The following is a 24,442-nucleotide window of genomic DNA, read 5'->3' on the forward strand; positions in this document are numbered from 1 at the left end:
TGAAAGTAACTGTATGGTCTAACCGTTGTCATACCGTTACATCCTTGCTGCGTTCGCGGCTGGTTTTGTTTTCTGTTAAGAACAAAAAACTTGGTAATAAGCAACCTAAAGGCGCACACACCTCAGAAAATATGGTCTTTATTTATCTGAATGTTGTGAATAAAAAAAATAAAAAATTGTACACACAGAAATCGAACACATGTCTTACAGTCAGGTACGTGGTGCGAATTCATTGAACGACAGATTTGTTTTTCCTTATTGCATGAGAAAACTTCCATAAAAAAAGAAACAGAAACGACTGGTAGTGCGTTCTTTAATTACGCTCTTATTCGCTTTGATTCAACGTACTAAAGATGGCGCGACGGACGCAACTGGCATGATCAGAGGATTACTGCAAGCAATTTCAATCCAGCAAACTATTTTATAGCGTATGCATTTTAGTTTATGTACTGCAATGTATACTCAAAAAAACATATAGCTCTATTGTCTTCATTTTTATTGTGTTTTATTTTTTAGTGACGCCACCCTGCACTTCCGTTGCTGCAGTTTTCAGAGAATGCAATACGCATCGGCGACACTGAGCCTCTGTTCGGGCAGCTCGTTTAGCAACAGCAAGCGCAAAAAAACATTTACATCTCTCATGCCGCTCACTGTTCTCCTTCTTGGAAGGAAATACTGTAAGTACCGCGACCAGCGCGAACAATCGGTCGTGCAAATTATCGTATACTTCTGACAAGAGAGCGGCGCCCAGCTCGTGGTTATTTTTCTTCTTTTGAGAAATTTTATTTGGCTTGTGCCTTTCATGACTTGTGGCTCGCGGCCCGCGAATCTCCCTCTCTCTCTTCTTTCTTTCTCTCTCTGTGTTTCTCTAACGGTTACACCAGCACTGACGGCGCCTAGGCTTAACCTTACAACGACCAACCGCCGTACAGGCGCATAAAAGCTGCGCTCTAAATTCTAGCTGACTTCATATTGTTACGAGAAGACGAAGACGAAGTATTTTCCCCACTTGCCTCGCGGCAAGATAGATGACAACAAAGTGGGACTGTTTTGCTGGGGTGCTACTCGCTGCTATGCCAGTTGCAATCTTGTAAATATACTGTAAATAGATTGAGTCGTCACGTAACAATGTTTATAAATACGGTGGTGCCAAGAACGGCCGGCCACGCTAGCATTCAGGTATTATCGGTTCTTGCAAGGATGCTGGAGCCGTTAAAATTATTTCTCCTAAAATTAGAAATATTGAGCTCAAACAGGCATCTCTGAAGTTAGCCTATAAGCTACATTGCAATCGTCGCTTAGCGCATGCTTGTATAACTCACTCAACTTATAATTTATACAGACTAGTAAGGGATTACGAGATGCTTGCGTACTAAACGGTAGTTTCAGATTGTGCATAACGAATGCAGTAATGCATTATTACTGCCTTCTTATTTCAACGTGAAACAGGTTGGTCACGCTTATTTATAGTTCACTAAAACATGACCGGAAAAGAACAGCTCATTGAATATCATCGCTATTTTTTCTGTATCAAAAATCAGAAAAGAAAGCGCATGCTACAGTAGTTATTTTAATAACATACAAAACTAGAAACAAAGCTGTTTACGCAAATTTAAAGCAGTCGCTAGAAACGCAAACATCGTCTAAACACGTGAAAACATGTGTATTGGCTAACATGGGAAGGGATGCATTTAGATAAATCATGCTAAAAACAGCACACGCTTGTTTCGATTAATATTTGCAACATTTTACCGAATGAGTGCTACACACGCAGCCTCGGCACTGTAGTCACCGCAGCTGCTTTTTCTCTCGAAGCTGCATGTGGTGTGACCTCCTCACTCCAACACCTCTTGGCACTGTATATTTTTTCCCCTGAATTGTATAAAGCTGCGAAAATACGCTGCGTGCTGATCTAGTGCCACTGAAAGCGCGCCGGACAGCGAGCTGCCGCACAGACGACGACACGAAAGACTGCAGCCGCAGTGGCTGCCTGGTTGTTTCTAGTAAGCGCGCGCATGTACAATCGTCCTTCTGAAACATCAGTACTGTCATTAGAGCTTAGCTCGGTTTCCAGTCTTGACCTTCTGGACCTTCATTTGAATTATTCTTTGAGCAGCTCTTGTCCCCGTAGTTGGTTCATTGTACTAATTCTGTTCAAATTGCCTGAAAAGTACAATAAGCAAAAAAAAAAAAGCATGTGCGAGAAGTAAAGGTGCAGCTCATGTAGAAGTGTTTCTTTCATTATTCCTCCTTTTCGCGAAGTGAACATGAAGCAATTTATGTGAAACTCACTTCTTATTTATTTTAACCAGATAGATACGAAAGTTGTGGCGGCGTGCCTCCAGTGCCACAGGGCAGAAAACATTTCTCTAACGAGTGATCATGGCACCATGGGCTCTCCTGGTGCAGGTAACTGCAAACAGAGCAAAACAACAATAATTACAAACTTATTGGGTCTTCCAGCATTTTTTTATCCTGTAATTGTTCATAAACCCGCACGCGAGATCATGTACTCGAAGGCACTGAATGCATTCCTAGTTTATTTTAGGTCTCATCTGTACGCACTGAAATTGCTGCTCGAATTTTAATATTCGAGTGTTTAATACTAAGTGTGTGTTTCTATTGACAAGTGTGATTGTAAGCATTTGCAGAGACTGTGCTCCCTTTTTTAATCCTCTAATATCGAATGGGGATTGCTCTGTTTCAAGTGGCAAACGTCGAGAAACAGGAAAAAAACTGTATCTGGGGGCTATATGGTACATAGCTTTGGAAGTGAAAAAATAAGCGCGCTAAAAACACACGAAAAGAAGAAAACGATAGGACAAGCGCTTCCGTGTGTGTGTGTTTTGGTGCATTTGTTTTCCACCTTCCAAATCTCTGCGCCACCTATCCAAGATACAAGTTTGATTCAGTTACCTTTCTAAACCCAACGACTTTTTTATATGTCGCGCATCCTCAGCTGAATAGCACTTGTCCTACAATTTTCTTCCTCGTGTTTGTGCTTTTCAGTGCCTTATTTTTTCTCTATATTCCTCGCTAACTTTTTCTCAGCATTCGTTTATGACTCCCCGCCGTGTTTTTACAGAGAAAAGAGCGCGTTAGCGGCAATGAAGGAAAGGGTGATGTCTCCTCCTTTGCAGCGTGCTGGAGAACAGCTTCTCTTTGTTAACCAAAACCTAAGCTGAACTTATAATGTACTTTTCACAGCCACCACATACGCGTCTTGCTTCGCCTATACCAAACAAAAACAGCAATTCATCACACACTGCCGTCCTTTATCTTTAGCACTTTCTAATTGAAATGTCATCATGTGCCCTTAAGCCTGCAGCCAGAATGCCCCGCAGTTGCTTTTCGCTCACATTCTCGGTAGGGCACATCTAAAGCATTTTATTAATGTTTGAATTTAAGTGTCGAATTTATCTTCCGAATTTTCAGTTATATAGCAGCGCGCTAGTTTTTGACGCACTCCAGGAAAATTTAATCCTTTTCGGCAGGTACTAACTACTATTTTTGCAACGACTATGCATTTAATCAGAGATGACATACTTGCACAAATGGTGACTGGCCGAGCAGAAAACTGCGCATGTTGTTGTTTTGTGTATGCTCCACGCGGCCTAGTGTTTCCGTCATGCGGCTCTCCCCGGTATTTATTTGCGGTCTCTTACGCCACTGATTGAAAAGACGGTGAAGCCGTTCATCGTTTTTTTCTCTGAACACGGCATTTGCAGTGCAATCTACGTCTATTGGCTCGATTTCTCAATCTGTAATCATCCCTTAAGAACATATATCACTATAGCGTCGGACCTTTAAGGTGACACGTTTATATCCCCTTAAAAATCTACTTGCGGGAACGAAACACCAATGGCGCGATTGTTCAGCGCAGTATTCCTTTTGCGCCTTCTACGCATTTGCGCTAGAAAATGTAGATTATCTGCGTTAGATGCTTTAGCATGTCGTTGTGGTTGTTGTGGTCAAGGTTGGGTTGCAGCAAGGCAGTGAGCGAACGTTGGGAACTGAGGTGGCACGGAGGCCCTCTCGGAGCCCTCTTACGCTCCTGCGCCAGCGCTACTGACGTGTACCAGGGATCCGTGTCAGCCGGAAGGGTGTCTGCATCCGTCGCCTTAATCATGAAAGTTAGCTTTTATAGCTTTCCGTCTGTTCCCTCTACTGCGCGTTCCGGTTCATGCGTCCGATTTAAACACCGGCATAACGGCAATTACTCAAGCAGTTGTTGCTGGCGAGTTGATGAGGAACAATGTACCTTAAGTGGTGAAGTCGCGCTTGATTTGTAGCGTTAATATGGCTGTTTCAAAACAGCCTTCTAGAGAAGGAATAAAATAGCATTACCCAAAGGTTGAAGGGGAGCCTCAGTCGGCTTGCGAACCGACGCTACCCCTCAAATCTTGTTCAGTGCTCTTTCATAATGTATAGCCATTTTCTTTATCTCCTTCTACCCTTCTAGAGAGGGAGTTATTTTAGCGGCTTGTGGTCCTCCAAGTGTCGCTTTTTCTTTGTCAATGATGATTATATCAATATTACAAATAAACACTAAAATGGCAAAGGATATGTTAAACGTGAGCATACTTCGCAGGCATTTTAGTTTTCATTGCTCAGCAACCAAAGGTCCAAATTATTCAATTTTTACTACCTCGCACTAACACCCCTTTGCGAGTGCTAATTCATCCTGATTGGATTTCCGTCCCCAGGGATAATATTTCTGCGTTCTCGCGCTCGCGTTGCAGTTACCCCAGATTATTGCTCTATTTTTCTAAAGGAAAGCTTTCGAACTAAGGTTACTGGAGCTGGGAATTTGACTTCAGTTGCGGCGCGAGGAGCCGGCGGCATTCGCTTCTTCTTCTGCTGCTAGTGCTGCTGTTTCGCTTCTTCTACTTCGAACACGTGCTGCTTTTTTATATACTTTATTCGCACCGTTACATATATTTACATTATTACAATATTGCCTGACACAATGTCACACAGCATTCCAGTCCCCTGACTACCCTTTCCGTCCACCACCACCGGTTTCCCTCTGGCTCACCTCCAGGGATTTCGCCCTTCAAAGTACCCTCGACACCATCATCGAGAGTCCGAGACCCGGCTCTGGTGTCCTTGAGGTTCGCAGACAGCCATGGAGGAGTCGCATGCTCGAACCAGTGCTTCGGCGCTGCGTTTCTTTGACGTTCCCTCACAACCATAGAAAGTTAAACCGCAGTAAACTGTGTCTCACAATGCTTAATCTAGCTTCTCGTCTGTACATTGATTATCTATATGAGTCTAAATTGGCTTAGCAGTGCAGCATAACTAAGCATAAGAAAGATATCGCTTGCATAACCGGCCTTAGCGGAACTAAGCCACAGCCATTTTTGTAGTGGATGATACGTTACGTATCAATAATTGTCGTGACGCTTTTAGTCTCAAGTCCAGCTGCGCTTTCGTTGCAGGGGCTACGTTGAGGTCATTCTACTAAAGTCTTTATAACAGAAACTTCGCAGCCTCAATGCCATTGCGATGTTTGTGTTATAAGGGCTCTTAGCATAGCACTATGGCTCATCGCTACTGTCTATCACTACCATGCCTCGTCAACAGCGCACGCGCTTATTGGCCCCTGCGTGCCGAATCCGCCGACATATAACGAGAACGTGGCGCAACTTTCATTCTCGGGGTGACCTGCACATGCATATTGACGTTCAGGCGGTAGCTGTAGAAATTAGCGCTAAGCTAAATGTCTCTAATTTCACAGACGGCAATACGTGACCTTCCCTTTCCTCCCACGGATTTCAGATAGCCGGAATAATTGCTGAGGGCGAATCTCAGTTGTCAGGCAAACATGTGCTGGCCGTAAGACAACCGCGGTCGTTTCGCTCAGCGGCAAGAACGACCAGAAATATATCCTATCGGCAGGGACGGAGGCGCCATGCGGTTAGGCTATCATCTGTCGAGAGAAGATTATACGATAAGTGCGTTCCCCAAGAATCGAGTGGTCTGGCACGGTTGTACATGACCTGCTACCGATAAGAGCTCTGCTGAATGTGTACAGAGGCAATCAAGATTTGTGTAAAGCTTGAGGCGCGAGGAGGAACTTTGCCGCAGATTATTTATCCTGTATCGTGGCGTGAACATACACGTATTTCCTTTTTTTTTTAGCGAGTACATATAGGGACGCGTCTGCAGGATATGAGGCGAGAGCGAGATTCAGTAAAGGTTGGGTAACTGTCCATCGATACTCGGATTATTTCTCCAAGGTTCTCGGCAAACACACCTCAACAGATTACCGGTCAGTGCATCCGAGCATGGCGGATGAGGGGCGAACCGTCTTTGGTGGCCTACAGCTCATGATGGCTGTCTCTCAAGACAAGCATGACGGGTGATAGCTGAACAGTGGTTCCGAAAATTGACTGCAGCTTCGTGGAATTCGCTATATAGGGCACTGGGTAATTAGAAAGTGTTGCCATAAACGGCTTCAGCTGCCTTCAGATTGCGCTTGCCGAGAGATGAGAACGACTGCAGAGGAAGGACGATTTTCCGACAAATATGGCCAAGAATCATCCACTTTCAACTCCGCCATGGCTTGACTTTATATGTCAGTCAAGCCTCCCAAGAGCAGATTATACGATAAGCGCTTTTTTTCTGCCCTTTGCTTGCTCTTCATCGCTTAATACTTTGGCTATTGCTGTCTAAAAGGTTTCGAAATGCTTACCAAGTACAAATTAACAAATAAATACAAAGTGTCGTGGAGAAAGGAAACGAAACTCTCACAGAAATATTTTCCCAAATCGGGAGCGCAATACGTGACCCCATTCATGAAAGAGACATTTAGGTATACAATCGCGTTCTGCCGAAGTAAGGAAAAAGGAGCAAAATTATTATCCACTTTCTTGGCGATTTTTCTGCCCACGCGAGACACACAGACAGGCAGAGACGGGACGTTGGAAAGGAAGAGTTTTTCAGCCACGGACGCGTCACACGGCGTCCGTGGCTGAAGTCACGGGGGAGGGGAGGGGGGGTCGCGGCAGCGGAGCGAGCAAGACGACACACCAAGGGCGAAGCAGAATACACATCGCGGAAATACTAGGTATTCCACGCCCACTTGAGAGAGGAATGGCTAGGCGGGGACTCGTATTGCCAAACCATATCAGGTAGGAGCACTCGAGCAGAAGACGCTCTGAGCGAGTTAAATGGTGATTCTTGCAGAAAGGTCTCTCTTAATGCCACCTAAAAGTAACATACACTAACAGAAAACGGCGATTTTTGCTGAAAGGTATCTCTGAACGCCACCTAAAGGTAACTACACTCACTGAAGGCAAGAAATCATTACGGTGAATGTAACTGCTTAGGGTAACCGTTGTCATGCCGCCAGCGCGTGGCTCTGTTACGGCTGATTTTGTAGATTGGGAACCAAAAACATTACGTAATGCAACCTAAATGAAAACACACCCCAGGAAAGTGGTTCGTAACTTATTTAACGTTGTGCATTAAAACAATATTCAGAAAAATATTGCAATACAGGATTCGAATCGATGTTTCAGTGGCATCAGTGCTGAGAAGAGTAGTGCTGTGTTATTCCATTTCTCCACAACACTTTTTTTTGTTTATTGCATGGAAAAACATCCGTAAGAAAAGAAAAACTTCATTTAATCAAACTTGTTCATGTACGAAGTTACCGGGCTGCTTAATATGAGCCCGCCATATAAACGACGGGAACAGTTGCCTTTAAATGCGCTCTTATTCGGTTTGACAAATTTCCACTATTTGTCGCCAGGTGACGCTGCAAAGAGAATTTAACAAAAAGAAATTTAACAATGAAGATGACGCATTAGCTGTATGTGGTAACTCCAGTGAAACAATTGACCATATTGTTACGGACGACAAGGAAGAAGAAGCGGGCAGTGGCGCGGGCAGGAGCGCTCGCGCTAGGCCCGCGAACATTGATTAAACGTCATCTACCACAGTCATCGGTCATGTTCTGTCTCCTGTCTTCATCGGCTTGCCGCTTCGTAACATTTGGTGGAGGTGCGGCTTATGGCATCCCCATCTTCTCCTTGGAGCATCGAGGCCATCTTCAAGCCGGGACCATCACCGAGGGCTCAGGGACATCGCCGAGCAGCTTCGCCGCAGCCCTTAAAGCCCAGACCTGAACAACTACCACCGCCCAGCCCCCAGCCCGGACCTGAAGACAAGGAGAACAGACATACCGATCAGAACCGAAATGAAGGACCCGAAAGACCCGAATGACCCGAAGGAACCGATGGACACGAACACGCAACCCCCGCCCAAGCTGCCCGACGTGACCTCGAGCCATCGGTCCCATGGACTCTGGTGACGGATGGTTGACAGCTCCAAGGGAGGCGGATCAACCACGCATCAGACATCGTACCGGCAAGCCGTTCTATTCTTCCTTCTTCCTCTTCTTCTTCAAGCATCCAGACACGCACATCATCATGCCATAAAATCATTAACATCGCTAAACTTCCTCGTCCACGATCGGGACGATCGCTCGGTGGCCCCGGGTCGTGTTACGGGCGACAAGGAAGAAGAAGCGGGCAGTGGCGCGGGCAGGAGCGCTCGCGCTAGGCCCGCGAACATTCATTAAACGTCATCTACAGTCATCGGTCATGTTCTGTCTCCTATCTTCATCGGCTTGCCGCTTCGTAACAATATTATACTCGAATGTAATGTTATCTATCCGGAAGTTGATGCAGGAACAGTCACTGTTCCTGAAGCTCTGACGTTTAGAGATACCAGTGGCCGGGTGAAAAAACCGGCGGTGGAAGCTAGCAAAAAACGACTGGAAGATTGGTGGCTTAAAAGCAGAGAAGTGACATAATGTTAGTAATGTAGAAACAAAAATTTAATAAATAGAATGATGGTATAGTTAACCAATATAAGACAATAATTAAGATATAGGGAGAAAAATGAGCATGATAGCTACTGCTACCACCCCGTTTCAAAGGCGACGCTCCTATATTCCATCCATCCATCCACGAAGATTGGCATACATTGGCATACATTAGCATATATTGGCATACGTTGATTGGCATACATTGAAAAGCGTGAGCAATCACCTAAAGCAAAAGGGCGAAGAAATGCCGGGATAATGAGGCTTAGGGCATTGTGGGGATACAACAGGTATGAGGTTTTGAGGGGTATTTGGAAAGGAATTATGGTGCCCGGGCTTACTTTCGGAAATGCGGTTTCGTGCCTAAAATCAGAGGTACAGTTGACATTAGAAATAAATCAGAGAGCCGTCGGACAATTAGCACTAGGTACCCACTGCAAAACCACAAATGAGGCGGTACAGGGAGATATGGGCTGAGCATCTTTCAGTCTTGGAAAGCTCAGAGTAAAATATTATATGAGGAACGCCTGAGGAAATTGGACAGTAAAAGATGGGCAGCTAAAGTATTTAAATACCTGTACTTAAAAAGCGTTGACTCACAATGGAGGAAAAGAACTAGGAAACTAACTAGTAAGTATGCTAGTCACAAGGACGGAGAAATAAAGAGCATTAAGCAACAGGTGAAAAACACAGAAGGTAAAAATTGGATAAATTTGATGGAAAATAAACAGAGTGTGGAATTATACCGAAAATGGAAAATGCAGATAAGAAGGAAGATTTTTTTGATAACTCTAGAGGCAGTGCCCTACTTTTTGAAGCTAGATCAGGGTGCCTTAGAACACGCAGCTACAAAAAGAAATTTAACAATGGAGATGACGCATGGTGCTGTATGTGGTAACTCCAGTGAAACAATTGACCATATTATACTCGAATGCAATGGTATCCATCCGGAAGTTGATGCAGGCGCAATCATTGTTCCTGAAGCTCTGGGGTTTAGAGATACCAGTGGCCGAGTGATTAAACCGGCGGTGAAAACTAGCAAAAAACGACTGGAAGATTGGTGGATTAAAAGCAGAGAAGTGACATAATGCTAGTAATGTAGAAACAAAAATTTAATAAATAGAATGATGGTTTAGTTAACCAATATAAATCAATAATTAAGATATAGGGAGAAAAATGAGCATGATAGCTACTGCTACCACCCCGTTTCAAAGGGGACGCTGCTATATTCCGTCCGTCCGTCCGTCCGCCCGTCCGTCCGTCCGTCCGTCCGTCCGTCCGTCCGTCCGTCCGTCCGTCCGTCCGTCCGTCCGTCCGTCCATCCATCCATCCATCCATCCATCCATCCATCCATCCATCCATCCATCCATCCATCCATCCATCCATCCATCCATCTATCCATCCATCCAGCCGAAAAGCGTGCGGAGAAATGATGGACGGCTTTTCTGGAGTGTATACGATATATGTACCGTTTGGTGATTGGTTGAGGTGGTTGGTAGTGTGATTTATTGTCTAGTTAATTATCGAGTAGTGATTATTGAATAGTGAATGAAACCAGTGTGGCTTATACAAATAATCTCGTATGTGTGTCGCTGGTTTGAACATTTATGACGTAATCTGTGGCTAATACATGTGCGGCAGCTTCGTCTGAAATCGTGCAAGGTTTTTATAATAGTGTGAGGACTAAGTCTGAGGAAGTATCTTTTCGCGATTGTGGGTCTCGACGACCAGGAAGACTTCGTAAGACGGATGCCGAGAAGGCGGCGAAGGACGCTCGGTATGAGGCAGCTCGCGGTTGGAACGAAGGTGGAAGGCCGATGTATTATAATTAAATGTGAAGCAGAAAGTGCGCACGCTCTCCTGTCTTTTTTGAACGCGAATCCTAAGCGTCCTCTTAATTCTTGATTGAATTTTATTCATTGCTTCTGTTGGCACATATATTATTCTATATGAAGGGTCGTGGAAGCAATGTTCAACGGTGTGTGCTGTTAACCCAGAACTAATTGCTTGAATCTATTTTTCTTTTTATAGGGTAGCTTTTGCACTTTTGTGCTTAGCCCTCAATCGTGATACCAATATATCGTGCAGTATTTTATCTCGCCAAACTTTAAGAAACATAAGAAAGCGAATTGTTGTTACCTAACGCTATGCAGACACTACATTCAGCCAGACAAAGGAACCTCGATCGCCCGCCCCATCATTGTTTAGCGGGCACATCTTGCTATGCAAGTGAATTTTCACGGTATATGCCTTCCTGCTTCTTGGCTTCAGCCATGATTTTATTATCCTGTACATACATTAGCTACTCAATGCAGAAAGTAGTTGCACACTGTTGTATGGATGGGATTTTGCTGCTTGTTTACAAAGACGAGGCATTAGGGGTAGTATGGTAACGCATCATTTTTCGCAGCGTTCACCCGCTCAGTACATATTAATTGAAAGTACCATACTTTTCTTTCGCTGAAAATTGTCTAGCTTCCGAAGAATGTTTTGAAATACTTTAAGACATGAACACTTACTTAAGGTTCGCTCGCTCGTGGATCGCACTCTGGAGGACGTCAGAGAAGCAGCCAGGAAGCGATTCGCCACACTCTCCTGGGGAGGCAATTCGTCCACACCTAGCACACTCCTCACCACCAGGAGCAAGCTGGACAAGCTCCTCGTGTCCCTCTGGCCACCCGATGAGCTGCTGCACTGACGTGCCCTCAGCGAAATGTACAGCAGTTTCGCCTCGGCCCAAGACTCGCTTGCCCGCTACTGGGTACATGGTCACGAGCGCCTAAGGCAGCTCTCGGAGCAACCGCAATACGTTCTAGCCCTGAAGCAGCGACTGAACTTCCTGATGCCATTGATCCGCTATGACTACCTTGCCAACGTGGTGTCGGTGTCGCTGGCAGTACTGCAGAAAACCCTGTTCTACGTATATGGCACGCCCGCCATGAAGCACGGCGGCCTGGGCTTCACATTCGCCAAGGAGATGGTGAAGGCAGTGGACGGCACGGGCCTCATGGTGAGCACAGCAGCAAAGAGCTGGTTTGTTTTCTTGACATCTACAGTGCTCAAGACGTGGAATGGTTTTTTCACAAATATCTGTGATCATTATTGACAATAACGTCAGCAGACTGGTGGAGTTATAGGCCGTAATGATGGGACAAAACGATTGCAATGTGCTCATAAAAGCTACTACTCACTTGAGGACCCACTTCGCTGTTTAGCCTGTCTATTTTACTGCTTTTTTTAATCACTTCTTCCGTCTGCACCCATAAACGTAATTCTTCTAGAAAACATGCTTGCTTACGTCACCGACCTCCAGAAATAAAATCAGCAAACCGTGAAGAATCTGTGTCGCCGTTACCTTTCCTGTGCTACAATCGATCGGCAACCTTCTTCAGGAAATTCTTCTAGTTATTAGAGACTGTGAGGAATATGAAAGTATCACACCTGCTTTACGTGTAAACCGATATTTTATAGTGTATGTCTCGCGAATGTGCATCCAGCCCAGGAGCTTAGCTTCGGTTGAAAACAGCATTTGCAAGCTGTAGTTAGGCACGAATGTAACGTGCCTATGGTCATAATTGTGGACCTGCATTTTCAGGGTCCTAATCATTCTTAATGGCAGGCTAATTATCGAACCTACGATTTTGCTATTTGTCACGCTTGCCCGCACAAAAACAAAAATGGCATCGCCATCTGAAAAATCCTAAGCCTTCTTCGAAACGAAATAGGTGAGAGTTGTTTCACTAACCTTCCAGAACCAAATTGCTTGTAGTTAACTATGAAATCCCCGTTGCATGGTCGTGTTGGTGCTTTTCCTTTTACTGAATTGGCACATTCCGATTGCCAAAACGTGCGTGTAGGCACCTTTTCTTCAGAAGCAGCCCAATTTCGTTAATAATTCAGTCCAGGTGAATATTATAATTCCCGTTAAATGAGGCAGGAACAAGACCACCAAAGCTGCACTCCTTAGCATCTATGACCGCAGGCGGATCCGTCCGGTCGCATCGATAATTCGTGGGCTCCGGCCGAGTGGCTCGAGCAGACGACGCACAAAGCACACTGCCTTCCCTCGGGCGCAGACGTCTTCCCAGAGGTGCCCGCACTAGGAATCGCCTATGACGCGTTCAAGCAACGCCGTCGTGATGAATCCCCTCGCACCCGCATCTCCGAGCTGTGGTAGGAAGAACAGGTATGCCTTTCCTTTTCACTTTTCAGGAGCAGTATTTGTTGATGCGAAAATTTCTCATGGTCGAAAGCCTCGTCGCGGCTTATTTCGTTCTTACTGGAACCTTCCTTCCATTCCTGTCTGTTCGCATGACTATCATGTGGAACTGAAATTTTACGCCTTAGTGCTGAAGCGTTCTTATCGATATATGTCAAGGACTGGGCGCTCTAGAAAATATGCACTTAGTATCTAAGTTATCAACTTTGGTCCCGTTCAGTGAATACTTCCTGTCCTCATTAGACGGCTAAAGAGAAGGGGCGGAGTTTGGGGCGTGCAGCGCTAACAGTGCGCTATTTATATTATAGGCAAGGTATCGGCAGGAGGCGTCACCAGAATCGCCAAGAAACTGAAAAGTATTCGCCATATGCTTGAGAGAGAGAGAGAGAGAGATGTGGAGCAAAATGTATATGAAAGCAACACGAAGCAAATGAGAAGCAGGCCGTTTAAGATTATCGTCATCAGTCGGCGCAGTCACACACATAACACAAGCGAGCGTGTGCAGAACGGAGAATGCAGAAAGGCACAGTCACTGCACAGCAGCACTCAGTTCGGATTGTGATATGGGGAGCACGAAGCAGCAAGTCCCTAGGCAAGCTGAATCAAACTGATGAAGATGTCCCAGGCTAATTAGTCCAAATGACGGAAAACGGGTAAAAATATTAGTGGCTGAATACTTCAGGTAAGCACTGAGGCACATGATCGAGATACTACTTTACCTAGGCATACACTATTCAATAACGCTGAAACATACAGGAATGTATTGAGTCCTGAAGCCACCGCTTAAAAATTGTCGTGTCAACTTTTATTTGGAAAGCTTCGTTATGCTCTCATGGGCGTGCAAATTTGATTCGAATAATTCTTGAGAATGCGCTTGGTCAGTAAGATTGCGTGTGTATTATAGCGCAGAAAAAGATAAAATAACACAGGAAAAAGGACAATACTTGTCCTATATCGAAGGCAGTCGGCTTCGTTTTTCTGCGTTATGTTGTACAAGCAAAACCAACTCGCCCAGTTCTCTATTTTTCGCTAAGATTAGAGATTTATGTAGGTCATATAGCTCTGCGCATTAGCTATCACTGATTGTCGTTAGCAGTATGTACCATTTAATTTCATCTCGTCACATAACACAGAAGTCTAACCAGGATGATATGATATGCGTGATTTCTTTCCTACCTTATCACTAAAGGTTACTATTCCTTACTTCTCCACTTAGGTTGGCATATTTCCCATCATTTTATTGTTTGTTTTTCATGACAGATAAGAGAAAGCACCGTAGAAGCATTCTGCCATAAGCCTAGCCGCGCTAGCCCAGTGGTAACGGCGTTGTGCTGAAGAGGTCATGGACGCTAAGTTATATTGTCATAATTACAACCACTTTTCAGCTGAAGCAAAATACAGCAGACTACTTTGAACTGTGCGAGGTTGGTAGAGGCCTTAGTGGAGAATGTGGAATATGAGTGCAGAATATGCCGCATCTAAATGACTAGAAAGGCAATCTTCAAGCTGCGCCAATGACAGCTATAGCCCTTTAGGAGAGCGTGAATTGATTTATATGCTGAAGTCATCACTAAATGCCCTCCAGAAAGGCACATTACATAAAAAGGGGGAGGGGCGACACAGTTATATTAATAATCGCGATAAATGTAGCAACAAAATCCGCAATAAAAAGGCTAATTAAAACGGGAGTCATAACATAAAAATGAAGAAAAAATAAACAATGTGAATTGTAGTGGAAAACTAGGTGGTAGAAAATATATTGAGAGAGCGAGTTTTAATGCTTTCAGGGCTTATGGCCACCCATAGCCCTTGCTGGCAGCCGGAACATATGAAGCTCAGCAAGAGTTCATATGAAGTTTTAGTTGTTAATGTTCTGAAATTGTGAATTCGTATACCTACATCCTGTCGCAATTCAAAGGGTTTGAACAAGAATTACAACCACCTAGATGTAAGTAGCACGAGAAACTGGTGAGCCAGCTTATTTTTTTGTGATCTCTTGGTGTGCACGGAGCTACCGTATCATTAATGATGACGAAAACAGTGTAGGTAACATTTAGTTCTGATTTACAACATTAGATTTAATGAGTCCTATATTCGTCCACAAGCTTGAATTTTATTGTTTTTTTATGCATTTTGTTTTTACACCTTTTACCGATTTTCACAATATACTATGAAGATGTCACCCGAAAGTGACTCTATTACTACCCCCTTCTTTCCTAGTAGGCTACGTCTCCCTAAAACATAATTTGGAGTTTTAAACCCATTGCAGCATTGTCAGTAACCTGATATAAACATCCAATGAGAGCAAGAGAGTGCTGTTTATTGTTAGCATTGAGAGTAAACATCGCTTATAAAAAAAACCATTGCTCCTAGAATGATTACAGAACATTGTGCATATTTTTGAATAACAGAAATGCCAGCCTGAGTGGCCTTCGAAAACATCGCTTAGCCTCAGTCACGGCCCCAGCTGCACGAAACTTGTTATATTTCAATTTATTCTGAAGCTTAGTATGCAAAAGTCACTGAAACAATATGCTGCAAAATGGCAGAATGGCGTCTCTGTGCTATCTGCGAGTGTACGGTCATGCCTGGGAGTTCTGAAAGCATCGTTCACATGACGAAAGTAAGAAAATGAGAACCGCTGGCCTCGGAAAAGTGCCTTCATGTACTGTCGATACGTTTAAATATTAGCTGATCGAGCCGCCGAGAATCGGCCCCCACCGTGAACTCAATTGGAGAGAAGGCATCCCGAGCTCAAAGGTGTTCCACATCTCCTTCCGTACGCGTCACTTCTGATGACGTGTTTCGATTATCACGTATAAGGGGGATAGTTTTGGGACACAAGCTAAGTGGGAAGGGAAGGAAGACACAAGTTCGCGTATGTTTTCCTCCAGCGGCTGGGTAGTATGCAAGCACCAATGCGTTTAAGAGGTCTAACGAGGAGTTCTGCACTCTCTCTACGAAAAGGGGGCGAAGTGAAGGATGCACTGCTACTGCAGCAACGCAGTTAAGTAAGCACAGAGGGGTGAGTGAAGGTTTGTATGCAGCTTTGGTTTACCTCCAGTTCTTCCCGCCTGCTTCTCCACTTCGGCCCCATTCTCTCTTAAGCGGCAGCCGCCGACGGGTGCAAACATAATTTCATGCTTTAAAACACTCTCTGGGCTTCTGAGGCCTTTGAGGCGGTTAGTATTCGCGCCAGTAATTCAAAATTTAGGATGAACAGAAAGACGCAGTAGAGTTGTAACTTTAGGTCTATGCTTGAGCTTTGCCTTGTTCTGCAAAAAATAGGCCCTTAATTTTAATCTTAAAAATACTTTTGACTACCTGTTATCATTATTTAATGGGCACTGGCATCGTAAAGCACAATAGTGCCGTTTGCATTTAACTTCATTTTAATACGCGGCCTGCATGACAGAAATTATTCATTTGAGCACAACGCTTTATGACTAAAGCTCTCCCTCAACCTCCTTCTCAGTGGACATTTTACCCGCTTTGTGAGAGTATGGGAGAAGGAACGAATGAAAGCGAAAAGAAACAAAGAGGCACCACAGGCGAAGGCTTCGGTCAATTTTGGCCACCGTCTGTGCGGAGTTGCTTTAACGTCGCCCTGCATCAAAGCACAACAGGCGCTTGTCACCATCTATCCCCGTAATCGTTCACAGGTTCCGAGTGCACAACACCATGAGCCACATCTGTGGGTCCTTAGCATATTGACTTGCTAAAATGAATGATGTCCTCATGAATGCAACGAACTTCCCAAACTGCAGGTCGGCAGTAGACGTCAGCCTCGTATAGCCCCAGACACCCGCATCCCATCCCTGTCAATATTCTGTCCTCATATGCAGGTGTTCTTCATCCCGGTGTGTTTCAGCATGTGCGGACGTAAAGGCTCTTCCCGCAGCGTGGGCGGCGATTGCAACAAGGCAGTCAGCAATCTTGTGGCTTTCGCTGAGGCCTTCCGCTGTCCAAGGGGGTCGCCAATGAACCCAGAGAAGAAGTGTACCTATTTTGAATGAGTTGTGCCCCTCCACGCCGGATTTCATTTTATTCCGGGTGCCTGCTTTTACCTTTCTCGCTATACACAAAATCTGTGTACCTATTAGCCTGGTATTTGTGCGGACATTACGAGAGGATGGAAGGGACTTCATGATTTTCGAACTCATTCCCGATTTTCCCGATTTTCCGATAGCTACTAACTTACTTCAGTTAGAATTTTGTCACCACTTCACATTTCCATCAACCATTCATTCGATTTCCTGCGACATAACTTTGGCGATTTCTCAAGTCATAGTGGTGTGCTGAAAAAGTCATAACAGAAGTATAGTCAATGTTCGAGAATTGCCTTGCTCAACAGCTCCTGCTCACTATGTTTCCTGCTCATATGCTGGTATTCTCGTGCTTATAATACGACTGCAGCAAAACGTTCTCCAATCTTTGTTCTGAAGAAAGTATGATGTGGTTGTGTTGTCGTACAACGAAAGAGATCTCCAGTATTAACAAGGTGCCGCAACATGTCACCATGACATTTCATTTCTTCATTGAAAAACAATGTGAACCTTTAACTCGTCCTTGATTGCTAGTTCCGGAAAGGAAGGGATCGGACACATTTTACTACCACACAATAGCCTACTCTAACATCTAGTTGTGTGCACCATATCAAACGTGTAAGGACTGTTCGTATACCAGTGAAACTGTATATAACGTGGCATATTTTGTGACCGCGTCATTACTGTACATTACTCGGACGCTTTCCAGTAGTTTTATGCCACTGATATTTCGCCTTATTCACGTTCTGTAGACTTGTTACTTTGGAAATAATGTCTATGTAGTTCTAAAATTTTGTGTACAGCTTTCTGGCCTCTGCAAGATTTTTCTTTATCATACTTCAGCCTGGGCTTTTCTATTTTTCAAATTTCTTCCTCCCACTCAAATTTTCTTAAGAATGTGTAAATCTCAACAAACTTCTACGTGAATTTCCCTGTAAACATTAATGACCTTAACTGCATGTGACTTCACAGGATAATTTAGAGGAAAGTGCCTGATTATTTTAGTCCAGTTTCTGTCTTTTCTCGCCACTTATATTTAAATACAGTGAGAATTGCACAAAGTGACTATCAAGCGTACGATTACCTTATTAAATGTCTAGACGTTCAAGGTCAGTAACTGAGCAGAAAACTTCGAAACGGACGACTTGTAAGGCAGTGATGCCCACGCTTGCGAAGACAACTTGTGCCAAGCTTACTTACTTTCACAACCCGAAGCACGGCAGTTGATCTACTTTACTGAGAAGACAAACTGCAATTTTAGCAGTGCTGTACAGCGTAGGTTGGAAGCAGCTTGTGATGTTAATATCACACTCAGTCGAGATTCCATATACCTTTCACACTGCCGTTGGAAGGGGCTAATCTGTATGAAAAGAATTATTAGGAACATTTATTCGCCATGGCATCAGATCTGGTGGAAGACTCCTACGCTGCATGCTTGAGAACAATCCGTCCGTCGCCGAACTCATCCACATCATATACAATTACGGCGACTCTAATAACGCGCAACCAAATTTTTTTCTACGGGAAACCACGTATCAACAGATATAAGGTGAATGGCCACCTGCCAAACACAGTTATTTAGGTCTGCATTTCTAGTACACGTCAATGACATAACCAGGATCCCCTCAGCTAATCATGTATGCAGATGACAGTAACATATTTTTTACTGGAGCAGCAAAAGAATGCCTAGAAAAAATGGCTAATGAATACTTATTAAAACTCTCCACGTGGTTGCAAGCCAATCGCATAGGCCTAAATGTAACAAAATCTAAATATGTAATTTTCAAACCCGTCAGTAAGCGAGACCTCACCTCTATTAGCATCAAATATGAAGGTATCCTGCTTGAGGAGGTCTCTGAGCAGAAATTTCTGGGGATTTGGTTTAGCAGTGATCTTTCATGGAACACCCACATCGATAGCCTTAAATCTGATTTGTCACGAGTTACAGGTTGTCTTTACAGAATTCAATACTTAATCCCATCTTGGTTAAAACAAGCCCTGTATTACTCTCTTTTCTACTCAAGAATAACCTATTGTATATTAGTCTGGGGCACAACTACGGATCACAATTACAAAAAAGAATTACTTTACAGAAGCAGGTATTGCGTATATGTGAAAATTATCATGATGATAAACATAAACTAAGAACGCACCAACTCTTTCTGAAATACAGTATACTGAAGGCAGACAAGATTTACTACTTTAAGCTGTTGCACTGGATATATAAGAATCGTTTACACGACACTCCTACAGACAAAGTAAGCTTGTACGCAATCAGGGATTCTAAAATAAAGATGCCTATAACCAGAACAAATTATGGGCGCCAAACACTGTCCTTCCAGGTTAAAAATATGCTCAATAGAAGAGATATCCCCGCAAATTAAATTCAGCCCTTTTCTGCATTTAGGAAAGATTGTAAGAGATTTCTTTTGTGTAGTGATACTGCACACTCTCAGTAATATTACTCCGCCCGCACATGCTTTTAATGATTTGTTGGTCAATGTTTCTTTGTTTGCTTACCAGGTAGTTATTGTACTTTAATTGTTTTTCCGGTGTAACCTGTAATTGATTGTGTATTTTTTTACATGACTTATTGTTTATAATGTGAGAAAAAAAAACTCACCTGTCTGATACAGGGTTTTGTACTGTGTATATTTCTTTTACTTTCATTATTTTTGTATGCCTGTGATACTCATCGTAAAATTGTGCCTAATAAGTGTCCTTATATTCATATTGTACCAACATATATTTCTTTTGCACACACGGCGCACAAATGTCACTAGTGTTTTGTTTCTTTCCTTTTACGTCATTATCAAGGCTATTGTTGTATGCCAGCCTGCCAGAATATTGTATTTTCGATGCTTACTGATCATGTAGCAGGCGGCTGAGGCCACTTCAGGCGGCCCCTCCTTTAGCCTCAGCCTCCTTTTAGGCAAATGTCAAAGAAAGAAAGAAAGAAAGAAAGAAAGAAAGAAAGAAAGAAAGAAAGAAAGAAAGAAAGAAAGAAAGAAAGAAAGAAAGAAAGAAAGAAAGAAAGAAAGAAAGAAAGAAAGAAAGAAAGAAAGAAAGAAAGAAAGAAAGAAAGAAAGAAAGAAAGAAAGAAAGAAAGAAACTGAACGCTGACAAGGAAGTTGAGATATTTAGCTGGGCGCAAATTCACACAATAATTTTTGCAATCACACCCTGTCTAAATTTTTTTAAAAGAAATCCTTCGTGACGTTTTCAGCAGCGAAAGAAGAAAAAACTAGGAGAGCACTTAAGCTCCGCCTTTAAGAGTATGGCGCGATAGTTTTGAATAGCTCCTTTCGGCGGATCCCGTGTGGATATTTGTTCGCGTACACGCAGTTCGCCAATCGCTCAATAACCGACCCTTACTGTTTGCCCCTATAATCACGCTTACACCTATTAACCTATATTCCTGATCTGCCTATTATGCGAAGGCCACCCTGCATGGATAATCGCTCACTTTAACCAATCAGCTTGAAGCGCTTGCTTGCTTGTGAAACGTTTTACTTTCTGCAAATAAAGGACGCGAGCCGGCGAAGATGGTTAACGCCGGCTTCAGTTGGTCAGCAGCCCCAGTCCGGGCCGCCGCAAGGGCCAGCCGCCTCGCGAGCACGGCGGGCCAGGTCCTTTTGGGCCTCGACCGACGAGAACCCGAGGAGGAAGGCCTCCCAAGCCTCTTCAGTGGGGGCGGGATGGGGAGAAATGTGGGGACTATATTGACATGCCCACATCATGTGGTATAAAGAGCAACGACTCTCTTCACGGTGTGGGCATTCGGGTTTTACATTTTAGTCGCAGCGAGCAGCCCGTTCTAGACAACAGAAACTGTTGGTCTGCAGCTGTCGCAGAACGTGTTCGTCGGCCTTCGACAGTCCCTTCGCCGGGGGTGGGTACCGTTAGTACCAAGTTTTGCATAACATGAACTGGTGGGCGAGTTGGTCTGACATATTTAACTAGTGAAGCAGCTCAACGGCACAAGGCCAAGGGAATAAATGGATAGACACAGCGCTAAACTAACCGGATGCTGTGGGCATATTCCGGATGCTGTTGGCATATATACTTGAGCACCTCAGAAAAAAAAAAACCAAAAGAAACAAAGAGGAGTGGAAAGTTTCAAACCCAATCCCTATATGCATGCATTTGTATCGCGTGTACATCGATTGTGTGATATCAGACAGTTGTGCTCTTTCATTATTTCATATGATGTTATTTTATGCAGCACAGGGCGTACATATGCTTGAAGTTGTTCATACTAACTTTTATCAGATTTATTTCTTGATTGTACCATCCAAGCTTTGATCGTACCCGTCATCATGATATTGCGTAGGTCGATAAGCAAAACGTGTTCCGGAAGTGTTCACTCTGACCGTGCAGCAGGTGATTGTACCCACGTGCTCCATTGTAGTAGGTATATAATGTGCTTCGGCTTTACATGCTATAAAATTGGTAGTCAGCGCCCGCCCTGTCTTGTGCGTTGTCTTCTTCTTGTGTCGGGTTTCCTTGCGCTGTGTTCATTTTTAAAGCCGTGAACCAACTATCCCAGACTAAGATTCTAACTGCACAATGGTTTTATTTGATAATCAATTGATAATTCCATTAGAATACTTCTGTACCTTTCCAAACGCTTGAATTTGTTTAATTTTGCCTCATAATTAACACATCGCCTTCTTTTCTTAACAACTTTCAGAAGAAACTCGTTCACTGTGTATGCCTATGGTACCTTTGCCTCCTATAAATATCCTCCTTAAAGAAGATAGGACACAGCCGTAAACGCGCGAATACCAGCGAAGGCATCCAGGCACCTAGGATTGCAACATATTCTTTACATGTAGTCTTCACGAGTTTGCTCATCTATAAGCACCCCCCCCCCCCCCCCCCCCATGCTATTTATGGCAGTTTCGCATGATTCTCTGACTGCTCATCACAACATAAGTGAAAAAGAAGCCAGCAGCGTGTTGCTTGTGCACGCAGCGTTCTGCGGTGCGTCACTTTTTCACACTTCACTTGTCCCGCCCCGTCCACTTTAGTGCGCGCTCCAGAGCGACTGACCTATATGGAGAGTATCCGCCGGTTTACAGGCCGATACCTCAAATAAGGCTTTCGGCTATCAAAACTTCGTCAGCGGCCGGCGTATGAATGAATATCTTAGATGAGTTCTGTATGTCAGTGTGCCCTCATTTTGATAGTTACTTGGTTCACTGCTGGCAAAATGCAAGCCTGCTTCCTGTTTTGCCTTATGGTCACGGTACTTAACCCTAATGCTCCAGTTCTAAAGCAGTGTGGAGGGTGACACTGCCTCGAAAGCATTCGTATTTGTTTGCGCCCTGAGCTGCTGGCACGCAGCGCGTTATTGTTTTGTTTGTGAAGGAAGATGCGATGCGACTTGCATCTAATGATCGCAGACATACGCAACTGCTTGTATGGAGTTGGAATTTGTTTCGCGTGCTTTTCTTGCTAAAATATCAATTATTTGCTGAGTTTAAGCACAGCCGAGAGCGGTACAGGCTTCGCTTCTCGATTACCGCCGGGAAAGCTTGTTCCTATTGCCGTCACTCAGTTGTTCAGTTGTTCTGTTGTCACATTTTGGAAGGCTTTCGTGGTCGCTCTAACTGCCGTACTGCGATCCCCAATACAGGATATCTTCTCGGGTGCTATGTGGATATTTAATTTCTGGACACCAGCGACAAGCCATAGTGCTAACCTTCTTTCGACATCGCAGGTACATACCCAAGTTTTAACGGCTTACTGTCAGCTGTAAGGCTTCATGCCCTAGGTTGTGACCTCCTAGAGAAACTCTAACAAATGGGATTTTCCGCATTCATGACCCAGCCATTGGCTTAAGTTCCGGTCATATTATGGAAGCCCGAATGCCGTCAACCTTTATTGGCTCCTACGGCTTCAACGTGGGGCTTCGGTCTACAACAGAGATGAGTTGACTAAATTAAAGCGCGTTTCTTTCACCCTGGAAGGATCAGCAAGAACGTGATACATAATTCATGCAGCTTTCATGGATATCAAAGATGCTTTTAAGTGAGGATTCATTTAAACATCCGCTTTGCGGCGTTGAAAATACTGCCCAAACACTGTTTACAGTAAGCCTTCTTTATTTGCGGGCCTCAACGGAACCCCCGACCATATGCACTTTCACAGAAAAACTAAATATTTCAGGGAACATCGGGTAAACTTATTCGTTTCTTTTTCAAGGGATTTCAGGTATTGAGACAGTTTTGCCAGCTTTTTCGTAACTCCAACTTATGTTCTGCTTTTGCTTTATAGATGCTTTTTTTTTTCTAATGGAGGCTCTACTCTCCAAATTGCTACTCCAGAGTTCGCCGGGTGTCGACGAATAACTTTCAGCTCTTCATGATGCCCCGCCTCACATTCTCCTTAATCGTTTGATTGGGGTAATGGCATTTTCTTCACAATGTCCGACCTCCTCTTATTCTGATTAAGCCTCTAAATGCGGATAAGGCCGGTTTCTTCTTGACCTTTCTTAATCGTTTGATTGGGGATAAGGAGATTTTCTTCACAATGCCAGACCTCTCCTTCTGATTAACCCTTTCAATGTGGATAAGGCCATTCTAAAGCAGAACTCCCGAAGTTTCCGGATATCAGCGAATGGTCTTCAAGGCATCGCAGTATAAACCAAGTGCTTTTTCGTTTGGTGGTGATTTATAGCCTGCCTGTACACTAAAATGTAGGACATTGGAGAGGAGCAGATTCGACTTGATTGGGTTCGAGTCTGGGCACCCGGGTTTAGTAGCCAACCGTCTTAGCCACCGCTGCGTGGGCTTGCGCTTTTTATAATCAGGCTGAATAGGGCTAGTCTTCCGCCATTTTTCTTTTTTTTATTATGAAAGTAATGATGACATCATGCTGGCCTGGTTGTTAACGTGTAAAAGATTGTGTTCGAAGTAGCTAAAGCTGAAGGTAAATTAAGAAGAAAACTGCGTAATGCACCGGTATATATTAGACTTCATGCTTATAAAACACTTATCAGACCACCCTAGAATATGCGGATATAATCTAGAGCCCCCAGCAAAACATCAACAAATTAGAGCGAATCCAGAAACTAGCAGTAAGGTATGTCTACTCAAACTACCTTCGCCAAACTAGTACGACCAGCCTAAGCATTCAAGCAAATTTACAAACACTGTCACATGGAAAATTAATTTCAAGATTAAAGTTATTGCGCCAACTATTTCACGATCACTTTAAAATAACAATCACAATACACTCATTTAGAACTATTCATAGTAAAATAGCCCGTCAACCTACCAGCCAACCTACCAGCCATCCACGAGTACTTGTTCCCTGATGCAATCTCTCATTTGA

The 24,442-nt window shown here is 43.9% G+C and overlaps 1 protein-coding gene and 1 pseudogene across 1 annotated transcript in view; both read left to right on the top strand.

Annotated features, from left to right (window-relative positions):
* The window catches only part of LOC146178068 (endothelin-converting enzyme-like 1), a 28,496-nt pseudogene extending 11,425 nt beyond the window's left edge, over positions 1-17,071 (top strand).
* LOC146178069 (sodium- and chloride-dependent glycine transporter 2-like) overlaps positions 552-24,442 on the top strand; it is a 107,818-nt gene continuing 83,927 nt past the window's right edge. The window contains exon 1 of the mRNA XM_084579624.1: positions 552-677. The gene's annotated coding sequence lies outside the window, so the exon portion shown is untranslated. The remainder of the gene's footprint in view (positions 678-24,442) is intronic.

This window comes from Amblyomma maculatum, chromosome 9 (assembly GCF_055883805.1).
Source record: "Amblyomma maculatum isolate TAMU_Amacu chromosome 9, ASM5588380v1, whole genome shotgun sequence".
In the NCBI taxonomy this organism is placed as follows: Eukaryota; Metazoa; Arthropoda; class Arachnida; order Ixodida; family Ixodidae; genus Amblyomma; species Amblyomma maculatum.